The sequence below is a fragment of the Symphalangus syndactylus genome, chromosome 11, assembly GCF_028878055.3.
Source record: "Symphalangus syndactylus isolate Jambi chromosome 11, NHGRI_mSymSyn1-v2.1_pri, whole genome shotgun sequence".
Lineage (NCBI taxonomy): Eukaryota > Metazoa > Chordata > Mammalia > Primates > Hylobatidae > Symphalangus > Symphalangus syndactylus.
The window spans coordinates 127,954,498-127,969,590 of NC_072433.2; the positions used below are offsets into that span (position 1 = coordinate 127,954,498).

The 15,093-nt window shown below is 38.1% G+C and overlaps 1 long non-coding RNA gene across 2 annotated transcripts in view; it reads right to left on the reverse strand.

The window, feature by feature from the left end:
* Positions 1-13,853, reverse strand: part of LOC134731861 (uncharacterized) — a 32,379-nt gene extending 18,526 nt beyond the window's left edge. For both annotated transcript variants that reach the window (XR_010114516.1, XR_010114517.1), the window contains exons 1-2: positions 13,548-13,853; positions 13,190-13,431 (exon numbers count right to left, since the gene is read on the reverse strand). This is a non-coding gene — a long non-coding RNA (uncharacterized lncRNA). The remainder of the gene's footprint in view (positions 1-13,189; positions 13,432-13,547) is intronic.
* Positions 13,854-15,093: the final 1,240 nt, after the last annotated feature.

The following is a 15,093-nucleotide window of genomic DNA, read 5'->3' on the forward strand; positions in this document are numbered from 1 at the left end:
GAGTTCCTGAAAAGTAAAGATCAAGTCTAATTTGCCTTTGTCATTTCCATACCACATTCTGGACCTGCCACATTATTGGCTGCAATATTAATTTGCTGGAAGAAAAAGAATAAATGAATGAAATAAAAGGCAGCAGTCCTGTCCAATAGACCATATTATGTGTCCTTAAGGACTAAGGCTGTTTTATTTATCATCAAAACCACTCCAGCACTATGCAGAGATCATAGTAAACAATTAAGGCGTAGTGTTGAAAACTAAATGAGTGAGTGAATGAATGAATGAATTAGTGAATGAATAATTAGTGAAGCACATTGCCAACACCAGATTGTTTTTGAGCAATTATTGCTAAATCCAACTTACCCTTTACTTTGTTGGTAGAAGGTAGCTTAGCTTGGTTGTGATAATGTTTTGTTAATCAAATAACAATATAAGTTAATTTAGACTAATACTTTTGGCTCCTCAGCATGATTTTAAAACTTGACTTTGTCATCCATCATATTGGATATTTCTCCTAGCTTTGTATCACTCATAAATGTAGCCAGTCTTCTTTTATATCACTGTAATGGAGACTTTTGCTGGTCCAGTCCAGGCTGACTTAGGGGTACAATCAACCATGTAGGCCAGGAATTGGAAAACCATGGCCAATGAGTCAAATCAGGCCTGCAGCTTGTTTTTGTAAATAAAGTTTTATTGGAACACAGCCACATTTATTTGGTACATACTGTCTGTGGCTGCTTTCACACCTCATTGTGTGAAATTCTATAATGACAGAATCGAGTCATAGTTGTGACAGAGACCATATGGCCTGTAAAATTTAAAATATTTACTATCTGGTTCTTTACAGAAAAATTTTGCTGATCCTTGTATTAGTCTGTTCTTACACTGCTATAAAGAACTACCTAAGAGTGGGCAATATATGAAGAAAAGAGGTTTAATTGACTCAGTTCTACAGGCTATACAGGAAGCATAGCTGAGGAGGCCTCAGGAAATGTACAATCATGGCAGAAGGCAAAGGCGAAGCAGGCCTGTCTTCCCATGGCAAAGCAGGAGAGAGAGTGAAGAAGGAGGTGCTACAACCCTTTGAAACAACCAGATCTCATGAGAATTCACTATCACAAGAATAGCAAGGGGGACGTCCGCCCCCATGATCCAATTACCTCCCACCAGGCCTCTCCTCCAACACTGAGAATTAAAATTCAACATGAGATTTGGGTGGGGACACAGACCCAAGCCATATCAATCCTTGATTTGGATGATAAATCTAACAAGTGAACTACATGCCACCATCTTGTGCATAAGGTCTCCACTCAGCCTTGTTATGTGCCCTGTTGAAATCAAGATACATTGTGCTTTTACCTCTGTCACTGAAGTAACATTATCAAGGTGGCAAATGCAATTTTATAGTATAAATGCCTCCTAGTGAACCCAACGTGATTTCTAGTGATTAACACATTAGGAAACAAAATGTTCACTGAACATGTATGTGATCATTGTTTTGGGAATTCTATCCCTGTGACAGTGAGCCTGGGGCTAACCATTCTCTGCTGGAAAAGGCTTGGAAAAAATGAGGAGTGAACCTCTTTTCACTTCTCTAGCATTCTTCTCTATCCCATTCCCACAAATGGAGACCCTTTGGTGGTACATTAAGCTACCAGTTGGCTTTGTCTCCCTGGATCACAGTTTTGTCATCTATAAGATATTAGTTTTCAGAGTTAATATGAGGATCAGATGAGATAATTAGTCGCTGTAAAAATAACTGTAATTACCAACATTTAGTGAATGCTTTTTGCAGACACTGTGCCAAGAAATTTTAACATTCATTATCTCACTTAGTTCTCATAAAACATAGTGAAAATTGCCCCCAATTTATAGGCAACATACAGATATATTAAGGAACTTCATTTGTCCCTTAAGCAAGTATTTATTTTATTTATTATTTATTTTTTAACTCACAAACAAAAATTGTATATATTCTTGGTGTACAACATAATGTTTTGAAGTACGTATACATTGTTGAATAGCTAAATCAAGTGAATTAACATATGAATTACCTCACATATTTATTTATTTTGGTGAGAATGCTATTTGCTGATTTTCAAATATACAGTGCGTTGTTATACAATAGATCTCTTGAATTCTTGAATGTATTCCTCTTGTCTAACTGAAATTTTGTATCTTTTTACCAACGTCTCTGCAGTCCATTCCCCCCTCACCCCCAGCCCCTGGTAACCACTCTTCGATTCTCTGCTTCTATTCGTTCAGCTTTTTTAGATTCCACATACAAGTCAGATCATGTAGCCTCTGTCTTTTTGTACCTGGCTTAATTCACTTAGCATAATGTCCTGCAGGACCATTCATGTTGTTACAAATGGCAGGGTTTCCTTCTTTTTTAAGGCTGAATAGTATTCCATTGTGTATATATACCACATTGTCTTTATCCACTTATACATTGATGGACATATAGATTGGTTTTATAGCTTGGCTGTTGTGAATAATGCTGCAATGAACATGGGAGTGCAGATAGATCTTCAACATTCTGGTTTCATTTGCTTCCGATGTATACCCAGTAGTGGACTCCTGGATCATATGGTAGTTCTATTTTTATTTTATTTTTTTTTGAGGAAACCCCATACTGTGTTCTATAAATGGCTTTATTTATATTCCCACCGACAGGGTTTCACTTGTTTTCCATATTCTTGCCAACACTTACCTTTCATCTTTTTGGTAGTAACCAATCTAATAGGTGTGAGGTGATACCTCATTATGGTTTTACTTTGCATTTCCATGATCATTAGTGATGTTGAGCTTTTTTTCATACATCTGTTGGTCATTTTATGTCTTCTTTTGAGAAATGTCTATCCAACATAGTAGTGGAAGTCCTAGCCAGAGTAATTAGGCAAGAAAAAGAAATAAAAAGCAGGTAAATCAGAAAGAAAGAACTTAAATTGTTTATGTTTAGAGTTGACATTATCTTATATATAGAATACTCATATAGACTCCACAAAAAAACTGTTGGAGGTAATATAAAAATTCAGCAAAGTGGCATGATACAATATCAACAGAAAATCAGTACTATTTCTATACATCAACAATGAGCTGTCTAAAAAAGAAAGCAAGAAAACACTGTCACAATAGCTACAAACAAATAAAATACTTAGAGATAAATTTAACAAGGAGGTAAAAGATCTCTACCCTGAAAACTATAAAACACTGATGCAAGAAATTGGACTAGACACAAATAAATGGAAAGATATCTTGTGTTCATGGATTGAACTAATTTATATTGTTAAAATGTCCATACTACCTAAACTGATCTCCTGATTCAGTGCAATCTCTATTAAAATTCCAGTGACCCTTTTCACAGAAGTAGAAAAAAAAATTCTAAAATTTATATGGAATCACAAAAGATCCTGAAGAGCCAAAGAAATTTTGAAGCATCACATTACCTGACCTTAAAGTATACTACAAAGCTATAGTAATGAAAACAGCATGGTACTGGCATGAAAACATACACATAGACCAATGGAACAGAATAGAAAGTCCAGAAATAAATCCACACATTAATGGTCAATTGATTTTTTGACAAAGATGCCAAGAACACATACTAGGGAAAAGACAGTCTCTTCAATAAACATTGTTAGAAAAAGTGGATATCTGGCTGGGTGCTGTGGCTCATGCCTGTAACCCCAGCACATTGGGAGGCCAAGGCAGGAGGATCACCTGAGGTTGGGAGTTTGAGACCAGCCTGACTAACATGGAGAAACCCCATCTCTACTGAAAATACAAAATTAGCTAGGCATGGTGGTGCATGTTTGTATTTCCAGCTACTTGGGAGGCTGAGGCAGGAGAATCACTTGAACCCTGGAGGTGAAGTTTGTGGTGAGCTGAGATTGTGCCATTGCACTCTAGCCTGGGTCTCAAAAAAAAAAAAAGAAAAAGAAAAACTAGATATCAAAAAGAATAAAATTGGACCCTTACACCATATAAAAAATCATCTCAAAGTACCTTAAAAAGTTAATCTTGGCTGGGCGCGGTGGCTCATGCCTGTAATCCTAGCACTTTGGGAGGCTGAGATGGGTGGATCACGAGGTCAAGAGTTCAAGACCAGCCTGGCTAAGATGGTGAAACACCATCTCTACTAAAAAACCCCGTCTCTAGTAGAACTACTAGAAGAAAACATGGAGAAAAAGTTCCATGATATTAGTTTGGGCAATAATTCTTTTGGATCTAATCCCCAAAAAATACAGGCAGCAAAAGCAAAAATAGACAAATGGGATTACATCAAACTAGAAACTTCCGCACAACCAAGAAAAAGTCAACAGAGTGAAGAGACAGCCTATGGGATGGGAGAAATTATTTGCAAATCATGCATCTAATAAAATGTTAATATGCAAAATATATAAGAAATTCAACTCAGTAGCAAGAAAACAATGAATTCAAAGATGGGGAAATCTGAGCAAGTATTTTTTAGGCACTACTATAAGGGAGGTACTGTATCCCAAGTACTATTCTAGCACTTGGGATACATATTTGAACAAAACCAACAACTTTCCCTACCCTCATATATGTGGAGAGTCGAGGCAAACAATAAACAACACGTACGATAATAACAAATGTGTTTAATACATTAGAAGATAATTACTGCTATAGAAAAATGAAAGTAGAACAGGGAAAGGGAGACTGAAAGTGCTGGAGATAGGTGGGGAGAGGGAAGAAGTGGTCAGGGTAGGCCTCATTGAGAAGGTGATGATATCAATGAAGACTTGAAAGAAACAAGGAAGTCAGCCCCATAGACATCTGAGAGAAGAGCCTTCCAGTGTCATCAGCTTTGGTTGTGGCACAACCAGGTTTCCAAGTCAGCTCTGTTAGACAGCAGAACCCAAACTCACAATAACCAAGGTCAACAAATGTTAGTTCCCTGCTCAGTCCTCTCCAAGAAATGTGCTGTGAATTCCTGTTTTTTTTTTTTTTTCCCTTGACTGTTGCCTACATTCATTCTGGGCTTGCCTTGCCTCAAGCCATTCTTACAGGTCAACATGGATGTCCCATCTTTGTCTCTGATCACATGCTCTGCCTTTGTTACTGGACCTTTTCAGATCTGATGGCTTCTGAGGGCCATGGTGCTGCTTTTCTGGCTTCAATTCTTTTCTTTTTCACTGGAGTAGTTTGTGATTTCATCTCTGCAATTCTCCTTCAGAATCTTCCGGCCGTTCTAAGTCATGTAACTATTTAGCCTACCAAACGTCATGCCCATACTTTCTCTGTCTAAAGTAGACAGCTATACTTTTATCTTCTTTGTTGTTTGCTCAAGAAGCCAGAGTCACTTTCTGTCACTTACAACCATGGGACTCTGATACTACGTTTTTAAAAGAATCTAATTTCTTAGGAAAATAGTTTTTGTTGTTGTTGTTGCTTTCCAGTGCTGGTATTTTTTCTTCCCTTATTATTAAAAATCTCAGGAAAGTAGAGTTACCTTTTTATGGCCTACTGCCCCTCTGTCACTACTAACGCCTTTCTTTTCAAACCCAGGCTAAGTCCTCAGTCACAGGTCGCCTTATTGGTTCATCGGCGCCAAGAGGTTGAAACAGTCTCCAACGTACCAACTCTCCAGACCCTCTATTTTTAGCTGAGTTAGATTCCTAGCAGATGTCTGGATAGTAGACGTCTCTCTTAATTACCATAACTTGTCTGGGTGCCATTTTTGAGATCCCCAAAATAGAGATTGAAAATAGAACCCACCTCGTAGGGCTGTAGTGAAGATCAAATGCAGAAAGTGCATACAAGGACAGTTATCACAGTACTTGGCCTTGGCATGTAGTGAGGATTTCTGCACGTCAGCTATTCCAATTAGAGGGAGGCACTTTATCTGTGTTGGAGAGAGAGAGACAGACTGTTTCAGCTCAGCTCCAGTACTCATCAGCTTCGTGATTCTGAGTGATCACTCATACTCCCTAGGCTGTAAAGCTGGAATGATAATAGCAATTTGAGTAGTACGTGTAATAAAAAGTATAAAATAGTATGTATAAAAATCCTAGAATAATAACAATTTTAGTATGAAATGAGATAAAAGGCATAAAAATGCATAAAATTATGTGAAGAAAAATGTTGAAATAATATCAACTAAGTACTGAGTCCAATAAAATGTACAAAACACAAACCCTATAATAATAAAAGCAATTTGAGTATTGAATGGGATGTGTATAAAATGAATATTAATGCTATCAATAGAATATTAAGTAAAATAATGTGTATAAAGGGGTGAGTATGGTGTCAGGCAGTTTGTATAAGCACTTGAAAAATACCCTCCGATGTTATTGTTGTTAATATCATTGACGTCGTATTACCACAACATCTCCTCACTGTTAGAACGTGTAGCTGTGGAGGTTGTCCTATGCGATAGAGCTCCTCTTTTGGGAGATTCCAAGTGAGGACTTAATAATAACAATTCTGATCATGCACCATTACTCTTTAGGTGTATATTTACCATTGTTAGATTGTCTTTTCTTCAACAATATCGTGAGCTCTCACGTGAAAGTGGCTCCAAACACAAATTGGCAGTCAAATTGGGATTTTACAGATTTTATCTCTAACAATATTTTTATACCAAAAGGCTAAATAGGATCTTTTAGGAATTTGAGAGTTCTCAAAGGGACTAATTTTCTCCAAAGAAATAGGTCACATAAAAGGAGAAGGGGAATGAGCATTACCCTCCAAGAAGCTATGTATATAGGAAGACAAAAATTAGTCCTATTGATCAGAGCAGATTATTTGGTTTAGAATTAAGTGAGAGAAAAATTATATACAAGTGACAGCATAAGAGTATCCTGGAGCCTGTATGGCCAGAGGGGAGTAGTTTTCTGAGATAATAGTTATTCATCATCACTGGGTCATGGCTGTGTGCCGTTACCTTTCATTGCCCTGGAGATTCACTCTTCTCCCTTGCTGCTCAGTGCCGTGGAGGCTACAGACTGCCTCACCAGGGCTCCTGGGGCCCTGCTTCTAGTTGGGGGGCTAATGGAGAACCCTAGGGGGAGCAAAGGGTGTGAGGGTACCTTGGGCTGACTGTGTCCTTTGACTTAATGTCACATGTCCGGTCAGGAGCAACTTTTCTCTATGATGCTGTCTTGCTGGGCCATGAGTTGTTTGAATGAAGCTAGACTCTAAGCTCTGTGAGGAGACATTTACCAGTGTCTACTCTGTTCACCACTGTACCCCAACACAGTGTCTGGCCCAAAAGAGGTGCTCGATAAATATATTTCTATCGAAGGAATACACTGGGGATGCCTCAGTAAATTGCATTCTAAGAAGAGCCACCATCTAAACCTGCCTTGTGCACTAGCTATAAAAAGAAGCCACACTCTCTCTGAGCAGGAGTTCTTAGAAATAAATCTCTTAAAATTCCCATCCACAAGCTGTGACTGCATCATATTAGTGATTTCCACTGGATTGTGCATGCGGTCCCAGATGTTTGAGTCTTTTATTTTACAGCATTTGCTTTTCTGTGAGGTTCCAATTAATTGAATTGGGAAAAGCTGTAAGCCCTGTGACAATGGAACTATCTCTTTGACAAAACCCACATGCCGTAAAGTCAAATATTCTTCCATATCCTTTTTGTTTAGGTCCATAAGGCTGAATGACTGACTTGACTGATTTTCTTTTGTAATATGTTTGCTTTAGCAGCTAGAAATTTTGATGTCACACATATACAGGCCACGGGGTCATTTGGGGAAAACTGCTTCGGTGGCATGGCTTCCTAGAGCATCATAGGATAATCCAGATGAGAGTCTGAAGAATTTCTTTTGTTACATTCTAGGCTATTTTTTCCTGAGATTTGAAAATGCATTTTCTCTCTGTTGTTTTCTCTCATCAAAGCATCAATAAATGTTTTTAGCAACAACCACTCAATTCTACTGTTCTTGTGCATACTAACTCCCCCCACCCCTCACCTCTCAAACACCAGTGATATTGCATGACATAGTGCATTCCCTACCACTGATAGCCTGTTTCTTTTCCTGTTTGTTTGCTTGCTTTGGTTTTCATTTTGTTTTTGAGATGGAATCTCATTCTGTTGCCCAGGCTGGAGTGCAGTGGCATGATCTTGGCTCACTGCAACCTCCACCTCCGGGGCTCAAGTGATTCTTGTGCCTCAGCCTCCCCAGGAGCTAGGATTACAGGCGCTCATCACCATGCCTAGCTAATTTTTGTATTTTTAGTGGAGATGGGGTTTCACCATGTTTGCCAGACTGGTCTTGAACTCCTGGCCTTAGGTGATCTGCCCGCCTCAGCCTCCTGAAGTGCTGGGATTATAGGCATGAGCTACCGCGCTTGTCAATAGCCTGTTTCAACTTACCACATGTGAAAGTCTGCAACTGCATTTTCCCCACCCATCAGGGTGATCAGTATTCCACATCGCTCTAATCATGTGAATCCTTGTTGTCCATCAGCTGGCAATGACTCAACATCAGACTGTCATTTATTTTTCCCAGGACTGCTCCTGTTTGCTAACTGCCCTAGTTTTGGTTTCCCAGAGGTCAAGTTTGATCAGGGATTCAAGTACATGCAATTTATTGAGAGAATGCCCTTAAGAAATAACTGAGGGAAAAGGGGAATGAGGATAGGGAAGGGAAATGCTGTGTAAAGATGTAATCGCAGGTAAAGTCTAGTCTTGGCCTGATCCATGGGGGTATTCCTACCTTAATTTGCCTCATGAGGTTGTCTCTGCTACTTGAAGCAAGGGGATTGCCAGTCATGAACTGTGGGCTCCCTCTGGTGAATGGCGTTTCCTTTGGGTGAAAGAGTTCTTGTCCTCCTAGGGCATATGATGGAAATGGAAAGCAGCTGTGAGCTGTTAGCAGCCAGAGTTCCTAGCAACTTTACTTGACTAGTAAAGGGGCCTGGGTGGGGTGCTCAGAGAATCTGCTACATTAACTTGTATGATCTCGCAACAATCCTATGAGGAAGAAGTCATTATAATTATCAGTTTACAGATGAGGCAACATCTTGGGTTGTGTGTCTCAGAGACAGATCCTGAGACTAGATTTATGTGGTTTGTTTAAAAAAAAAAAGTTACCAATACTTTAGAACTTCTTACAGAAAATTCAAGGAGGTGTAAACAAAATCCTCTCTAACACATTCTATGAGAATAGCACTACCTTAATACCAAAACAAGATAAAGACATTACAAGAAAACTACAGATCCAGTATCTCTCACGAACAAAAACCCTCAACAGAATATTAGGAAATAAAATCTAAAAATCTATAAAAAATTATACCACAACCAAGTGGAATTTATTGTAAGTATGCAAGGCTGGTTCAACATTCAAAAATCAATTATTGTAATCCATTATATCAATCAGTTAAAGAAGCAAAATTATGTAATATCAACTGATGCACAAAAAGCATTTGACAAAATTCAACACCCATTTATAATAAAAAATTAAGCAAACTAGGAATAGAGGGGAACTTATTCAACTAATAAAGCATATATACAAATTATTTACAGCTGATATCATACTTAATGGTAAGAAATTGGACGTTGTCCTTCAACAGAATAAGGCAAGAATGCCATTGTTTGCCACTCTAATTCAGCGTTGTACTGAAAGTTATAGCTACTGCAGTAAGACAAGAAAATGAAATAAAAGATATGCATGTTGAAAGGGAAAAAATAAAGCTCTTTACTCACAGATGATCTGATTGTCTGAAAATCCCGAAGAATCCACGGAAAAGAAAAATCAGTCGTGGGACTAATCAGTGACCATAGCAAAGTTGTGAGAAACAAGATTCATTTACAATAGCATTACAATTTTTTAAATGAAGTGTTTAAATGTAAGTAAAATAAGTACAAGCTCTATATGTGGAAAACTGTAAAACACTGATAAATCAAAGAAGATCTAAATAGATTGAGATATATTATGTGTTCGTAGATTGGAAGACTATTTTTAAAATGTCATTTCTTCCCAACATAACCTGTATATTCAATGCAATCTCAATCAAATTCAAGCAAGATATTTTGTAGACATTGACAAAGAATTCTAAAGTTTATTAGGAAAGGCAAAAGACTTATAATAACCAATATCATACTGAAAAAGAAATCAACATTGCCAGGGGTCTGAGGGAAGGAGAAAGGGTTGTGTAAGTCAAGTTTGAAAGGTTTTTTACAGTAGTGAATCTATTCTACATGGTACATTAATGGTGGATATATGACACTATGCATTCATTAAAATTGATAAGTTTATAGTATAAAGAATGATCTTTGGTGCATGCAAATGGAAATATTTAGGAAGTTGTAAGATCCCAAGATGAAATGTAGAATGTAACAAAATAATCGAACTGTATTACAAATGTATAAACCAACTTTACTGAAGGGGCTGAGAGAAAAAGTTGCTGATCTAAGTAACTTTGAAATGAGTGGAGTCTGTAAGATTAAGTATATAAACCCTGTACTCTAGTTGATAAAATTGTTTCCCATAGGAGTATGGGTTAACAACTCTGAAATCTCTATTCACAGATAGTGGAAATGTAAATCGGTGACAGATAGTAGAAGCCATCATTTCTCACTATTGGTGCTAGAGGTAATAGACAAGGAAGGAAAGATGGCTAGAATGATTTATTAGATAGTGAATTAGAGTCAGAGACATTAGGATGAACGTGCTTGGCTTAATATATAGATATGTGTATATATGTGTATACAGAGATTAGTGTATATACATACATGTACACTTATGTATGCAAGCGTGTACACATGTATGCGTGTATGTACATATATGTATGCATATACATACATACATACATACATACTGATATATATTTTTTAAAAATATGTTTTGGTTGAGCAGTTTTGAGGAATAATGCTCCATTATCTGGTAGAATGTTTCTCAGTTGGGGTTTGATAATCCAATATAGCCTGACGATATTGATCTGTCAGTTGAGGGGTAATGACACCCCAGTAGCCATCTAGCACCCAGATCTTGGCTTCTAATACAATTTTCAAATAAAAGTAACTCGGGCTCCTTGAAGAAATTGCTGATTCTAGGACTTGGATAGCATTACACAAATGAGCTTCACAACATCTTGTGCTAGAAAATAAGAAAGTGATGGAAATAAAAATGTAAAAACTGCACAATGATGGCGGTATGTTGAGGGGCACAGGATCCAACTGAAAGAGTTCTCAATGGCCCAAGCTAGAACAATTTGTGCAAAAACTGGTGTACATTGTAGCATAGCCTGAAGTACAAAGTAAATATGTATGAGTTTATGTTGATATAAACAAATGATTGAACAAATTAATAAATAGGAGACAAATCTCCCATGCAGAAGAATTCCAAATAATGCACATAGATACTGTAATTGCAAGGAAGTGGATAATAATTCCCTACTCCTTAGGTGTGGGCTACAAGTAGTGACTTCCTTATGAAGAGTACCGTATGGAGAGTGGGGAGGCGAGTAACTTTAGAGAGTGTATAGTCTTTATATATTGTAATGAAAATGACACTATTTCTGTGGTCTTTGTTTCTCAATTCCACATCTTTAGTTTAATTATGAGAAACATATTAGACAAATCTCAACTGAGGAGCATCCTACCAGATAATGGGCCAGTATACCTCAAAACTGGTTATCCCCAACGAAGAAAGCCTGGGAAAATGTCACAGCGAAGAGGAGCCTAGGGAGGCTTGATAACTAAATGTCATGTGGGATCTTGGATGGAATCCTGAAGCAAAAAATGAACATTAGGTGAAAATTAAGGATATCAGAATAAAGTATGGCCTTTACTTAATAATTATCTACCAATATTGAGTCCATTATTGTGACAAATGTATCCTATTAATGAAATACGTTAATAATAGAGAAAACTGGATGTGGAGTATATGGGAAATCTTGTAGTATCTTTGCAAACTTTTCTGTACATAAAACTACTCTAAAATGAACACTTTATTATTATATTAAAAAAAAAGAGAAAGTGTTTCCTGAGGAAATTGGTGTGGGAGTGAAAGAAACAGAGCAGGGCAGGACAACAGGGTGAGATTTTGAGTGAAGACCCAGCCTCAGCGTGAACTTGTGCAGGAGCTCTGGAGGTAAATTGCACAGTAGACTTTATCCTGTCCATAGTTGAGGCTGTTGGACATTGATATTCCTGCACGAGTCAGTGATCACAGATGCCGCTGGGGTCATCAACTCCCAGACTCTCTGTTTGTTTGAGCAAAGTGGCTCCAGAAGTCCATGGGTGACTTTCAGAAGAGGATGAGGTGAAAGCATGCTGAAGTAGGTGCACGGACACACCCAACTGATTAAGGGGATTATTCAAGGAGGTTTAGGCAGCACCTTCAGTATTCACTACCCTGAGCCACAGAGAAAATAACTCACTTACCCAGAGTCACAGCACTGGCAGGTCGCACAGCCAGAATTCACAGCTGGGCTATGTGGCCCAGAGCTGGCTCCCAACACTACATGGTAGCATGCTGTCCTGAAGGCTCTGCAACTCTCACAAGGCCGTGACGTTGAGAATTACAATTCATGATTTCCTGCACTATTGAGGGTCTGGGAGATAACAGTGGACATGCGGATTATGTTCTGACTGAAGAAGTTCCCACAGAGAAATCTCTGAATGCCATGCAAATCTGGGAGAAAAGATATTCTGTAAATATGTCTTGAATGAATGCACATTTTTAACAAAAAATTCAGTGGATCTTAACTAATGGTGACAAACTGGGCATTGACTTTTCAGGCTGGGGAAGAGAGAGAAGTGATGGGGCTTAGCAGAATCATCGTCACCATCAGAAATTGCCTCTAGAAAAAAAAAGAGTCCTGTCTGACAATCTGTGGCCATAAATGTCTATTTCCCACATTGCCCCCAATACCAAAGGTGCACATATGTCCCATTAAACAATTTCCAAGTGACAGATCCCAGGACACCAGGCTGCCAGAAGAATCATTGCTAATGCAGGTTTTATAATCTCCACTTAGGTAACAAAATTGGATTAAGGCTGTTTCCCAAGGAAAGAAGCAAAATGGTGCTTAGTGTGGACAACTTTTCTTTACAAGCAAGCTGTGTGATAACAGAACAGAGATTGCCATTCCTAACCACCTGCCACCATGAACCTGGAGGATGCTTATTGTAAAATTGACTCTTTTCTCCGCCAGGGTAAGGCGAAAAAATAAGTGCTACTGTTAGTGGAATTTATTTATGGCTCACCTTGCTTTGTTGCCTTTGGTTTCTCACCCCTCTGAATTCTGCTTCTGCTGCTGCTTTCTTGCTCTTATTTTGTCAAGAATCCAAAATGTTCTCTTTGTTACCATCTGTTAGTCAGCCTATACAACAGGCTGCTGCTGTAACAATTAACTCTGACATTTCAGTGGATTAAGTAAAACAAGGCTTATCTCCCATGTGAAGTGCCTTCTCACATCTTTCTAGTTATGTTTTCTGGAACACATGGTCTCCAAGGGAAGAGAGGGGTGTTAAGGTACACTAAGTCTTCATTACCTCAGCCTGAGAGAGCCACGTGTCACTTCCACTCAAAGTTCTTTGTCCTATCTAGTCACACGGCCCCCACCTGACTGCAAAGGAGTATTCAGTTCTTTGGTGAGTACTCTGTGCCAGATTTCTAGAAGCTTGAGATTACGTTTTTGTTCCTGATCGATTGTGTTTTGAATATAATAAGGAAGTATGAGATAGGGGCTGGTATAATAAAGTCAACTCATAATTTGTAAAAATGCATTATCCATTATAATAGTAGCCATGTCTGGCTATTTCATCTTAAATGTACATGTAAATTAAATTTTCAGTTTCTCAATTACACTAGCCAAATTTCTATTGTTCAAAAACTCATGTGCCTAGTTACTATCATATTGGATAGTGCACTATGGGACATTTATATAAGTACAGAGTTTTCTAGAGCATTCTAAAATATTTCAGAACATTCTAGAATGTTCTAGAGCAAGTGACTACTATATTATGACTCTAACAGAGGCTTTTAAGGAGTTTTTCCAGGCTTCTGGCTTAAGGCTTTCTTTGGTGAAAATCAGCCTGATGTGCTTTAGTGATTTTGAAGCTGTGTTAGGAAGAGATCCATTCTGATTTTAGCTGGTTTGCCTGCTTTTGTGTAAGATTTAGCTGAAACGATGGACTTCATGGGAGAGAAAAATTTGAAAATCACTGGAGGAATGTAAAGAGACTAAGGGGGCATAAACATCTGAGTTTAAATCCTTTTCCTTCTACTTATGAGCTGTGAGATCTTGGAGAAGTTAACTGATGAGCAGATCCACAGATTTACCATCTCTAGAGACTGAGATGGAATGTCCACCTCACAGTGTTGTTGTTACAAAGGTGACAGGAGTCAATGTGTGAATGAACTGCATGGATCCAGTGCTTTTAAGTAAGAACTCAGGAAATGATAGATATCCTCATAATCATCACTGTAATTCTACAACACTCATCAATAATTTAGAAGAAACTAATTGTGGGTGACATAAACCTAAGAATGATAGGAAACATGTAATTTGACAAAACCAGATTCACAAGGATCATAAAAAGGATAAAATTCTGTGCTTAGTTTAAGAAGAGGAAGTTTGGTAGGTATAAGCATAACATTTTACCCTGGAGTCCAGGAATGTACGTACATAAGAATAAAATTGGAGACAATGTAGTCTAATGTCACCATATTGGAAGATAGTAATGTCACTGTTGTTCAGTCCTGTAATAGGGCTGTATCATGAAATATGAATGTCCTCACTTCTTTGCCTTAGCAAACCATACATGGGTGAGGCTTTAAGTCTTGTTATTTTAGGAGAAGCCAAGAAAGCTGGAGCAGTCTTTCTTCTTTCAGAAAATATTTAACATCTCCTATGGTCCAAGATAGTCTATTATACCAAACATCAAAAGATTGGCCATTACTCTCTGAGATCCCACAGACTACAGAAGGAGAGATATATTGATCAAATAACCACCCAAATAAATATAAAATTAAAAATGTGATATGTGCCAGGACAGAGAAGTTCCTGGTGTTCAAAGAACCTTTACTAGGAGAACTTCTCTTCTATTCAGGGAGACCAGGGAAACTTTCCTTGCAAACTGAAGATTCAGCTGAGACCCAGGTAGAA